Genomic DNA, 2,993 nt, shown 5'->3' on the forward strand with positions numbered 1-2,993 from the left:
ATACGAACGTTGTTTTTCGTAACCATCAATGATTGGCCTGCTCTTGGTAATATTTCAGGATAGTCAAACAAGGGATACAATGCATGCACACACTGTTTAGATGAGACCGAATGTGCATATTTGGATAAATGTAAGAAGGTCGTGTATCCAGGGCATCGTCGATTTCTTACGCATATCCATCCCGTAAGAAAGCAAGGGAAGCACTACAACGGTGAGGCAGATCACCGGAAGAAGTCTGCCCACCATAAGGGTGCAGATATATTTGGTATGGTCAAGGATCTAGAAGTAATATTTGGAAAGGGTCCTGGCAGCCAGTCTGTTCCGAATGACACCGCCGGACACACGGCCATGTGGAAGAAGAAATCTATATTTTGGGAGCTACCCTATTGGAAAGTCCTAGAGGTCCGCTCTTCAATCAATGTGATGGATGCGATGGAGAATCTTTGCGTGAACCTGCTAGGCTTCCTGGGCGTGTACGGGAAAGACAAAAGATACACCAGAAGCACGGAAGGACCAGCAACGTAAAAAAGACCCAAAAAAACTGCATGAGACAGATAAAGGACGTCATTACTGCAGCTACGCTCTTACAAAATGTAGCGGCCCAGAAAAATATCCTATTAGATTTTATTTGTTATTTTCTTTTGTGCACAATCATGGCATCACCATCTTCCCCTTGCATGTTTTAATAAAAACCCTTCTCCTCTTTTCTTATTTTCAATAATAATGAAACCAAAATATTATGATTTGGATATGTAAAAAAATATAATTTTAAAATTGGTTCAAATATTTTAAAAGTTTGCAAATCTGATTTGAATCTTGTTCTAAAATTTTCGTTCCAGATATCTTTCTTTATTTCTCTCCTTATTTCAAAAATGTTTTAGAAAAAAAACAGAGAGAGAGAGCCCAGCCTAGTCTATCTATATTATTTTTAGAGGAGCCTATCTATCTCTACCTGGTGGTTTTCCTCACAGCTAGGAGCCCTCACGAGAACTCCTTCTGGCCTCTTCTTCCAAGCAGTCACGCAGACGGCATGCGCTCCTCCCCACTCGGACAACTCACAGCACACACCTGCTCCCCTCCTTTTTTCCATCTAATCCCCACCAGATCAAGGCTAACCCTAGCAGCCCTCCCTTCTTCCTCCCATCCTCCGGCGCCGCCACTCCGTTCCCTATCCCCTTTCTTCTTTTCCCTCGCCAAGAACAGAGGAGGGTTAAAAAGTTTCAGTTAAAGTTCAGAAAATTCTTGAGATAGCCACCGTGAAATTCCTCGCCGGAGTTGGTCCGTGTCATCCCCTGGCGTCGCCGTTCGCCACGCCAAACGTGGGGATGGAACCGTCGTGGCGCCCTTTTCCTCCTCGCTAGCTTACCGGAGCCGGAACTGATCAAGTTCTTCGTCACCGTCGACCATGTCTTCGTCTAGGAGTTCGACGTCTTCCGTGGCCTCGTCTCCGCCCTTCCCCGAGCCTCGTCGACGACTCCAACGTCTCCCGGTGAGCTAACCATCCTTTTCTGCATCGTCCTGGTTCGGCCACCTCCATCGTTTCCGTGGTTGGCGCGGTTTTTCTCTTCTACATGATGTGCGTTGTGAAGGTTCAGTTAGCAAGTGTCGACTTCCTCTGTTAATTCAGTTAACCGTTCATCCTCCAGATCCTCTTAAAAATTTGCAGCCGTGCCCGACCTGGAGCGTCTCCGTCGCGATCATCGACGACCTCGTCCTGCTTTGCACCGTTCACAGCTTCCCAAGTCCGAGCGATTCGCCAACCACCCCGCAGTGAGCATCTCTGTGTTTTCACTCATCTTCCTCGTTTCTGTAACTGTAATGTCACCGTCGTCTCAATCGTTCACCACGTCGTGCCTTTGCTTTGTTCCCTGCGAGTAAATTCTTTAGTCACCAGTTGCTTTGCTCGCTGCTGCTCCACGCACGTAATCAGCTGCACACTTCTACACCTTTTCTCAGCCAGCACACACGCGAGTATATCAATTGTTCTAGCTGTCTGCTTGCTTCAGCTAGACATGAACCATCAATCGATCCAGCTGCATGTGTGCATGATTAGCTGCTAGCTATTCATCCCGTATGGGCTGTCTCTCGCTGCTGTGCCAGTCCGTCCGTTCCACGGCATGTCTCTGTTATCTCTTCAGTTTCGTCAGGCAAAACAACACCTTCCAGATACATGTCAAAATCATTCCATTTCTCTCTGACTCCAGCCCAGGTCCCCTGTGCATGTTACATCTTTATTTTGTTATATAAAATCTGGCTCTACTTTTTGAATACAAGTTCAAATGAAAATATTTTATATATGAATATGACATTTGTGTATGTGTTTGTATCTCGCATCATGTCGGGCCATGGTAGTTTGCATCACACCTAATAACTAATATGCGGAGTAATTGGGATTGCCGGATACGGTTTCCCGCTTCGTTTAAATTGAGTAGCTCATGCCATGTCAATGCTATGCTAATCAACATTTAGTATGCGGGGTAGATAAATAACTTGAACCTAATAATTGTGTGTCGGAATTCCGATTCCGCTTAAATTGGATAAGTTGCATCGCCGCATCATGTTTGTCATGCCATACATATCATATCATGATCATGCCGATTCTTTTGCCGTAGTAGTAAGATTTGCATCCGTTATGTGTTCCAGCATTTGCTTCTTTTCGGATAGGATCGCGAAGTGGTGCGGTGAGATACGACAAGTTCTCTGGATGTTCCTCGGCAAGCTTTAACAGGCAAGCATTTCCCCTATACTTCTACCCCTGCAGAAATCGCTCACCTATTTTTTTTTGCCTTCTCCCTCATGCTATCCGTAAGTTGCGTTCTTGTCACGTGTCCCTTCCACTTGTTACCTCAAGCCGCCCATATTGCCACCACCAACCACTAACCTCCTACAGCTGTTGTTTGGTTATCGGGTCTGCCTTGCGAGTCGTAGTGCATGCTAGTGCTGTTTATATCTCGTTACCGTTACTGCTATCTTTATCGGGTTATCAGTTTGGG

General features: G+C 45.7%; 1 long non-coding RNA gene across 1 annotated transcript; it reads left to right on the forward strand.

Annotated features, from left to right (window-relative positions):
- Nucleotides 1–1,149: 1,149 nt before the first annotated feature.
- On the forward strand, nucleotides 1,150–2,735 carry LOC139833471 (uncharacterized). Its single transcript, XR_011749293.1, has 3 exons — nucleotides 1,150–1,489; nucleotides 1,647–1,770; nucleotides 2,644–2,735. It is a non-coding gene; the product is annotated as an uncharacterized lncRNA (long non-coding RNA).
- The last annotated feature ends 258 nt before the right edge of the window (nucleotides 2,736–2,993 follow it).

This window comes from Lolium perenne, chromosome 7 (assembly GCF_019359855.2).
Source record: "Lolium perenne isolate Kyuss_39 chromosome 7, Kyuss_2.0, whole genome shotgun sequence".
Lineage (NCBI taxonomy): Eukaryota > Viridiplantae > Streptophyta > Magnoliopsida > Poales > Poaceae > Lolium > Lolium perenne.